Here is a 275-nt window from a genome sequence, read left to right on the forward strand (position 1 = left end):
CCATCCCAACAAAAGATAATTATAGATAGATAGATAGATAGATAGATTATAGATAGATAGATAGATAGATAGATAGATAGATAGATAGATAGATAGTGATGGATGGAGAAGATCCTGCACATTCCCACCATCCCAACAAAAGAGAATGATAGATAGATAGATAGATAGATGGATGGATGGATGGATGGATGGATGGATAGATAGATAGATAGATAGATAGATAGATGATAGATAGTGATGGATGGAGAAGATCCTGCACATTCCCACCATCCCAA

This window comes from Sceloporus undulatus, chromosome 7 (assembly GCF_019175285.1).
Source record: "Sceloporus undulatus isolate JIND9_A2432 ecotype Alabama chromosome 7, SceUnd_v1.1, whole genome shotgun sequence".
NCBI lineage: Eukaryota > Metazoa > Chordata > Lepidosauria > Squamata > Phrynosomatidae > Sceloporus > Sceloporus undulatus.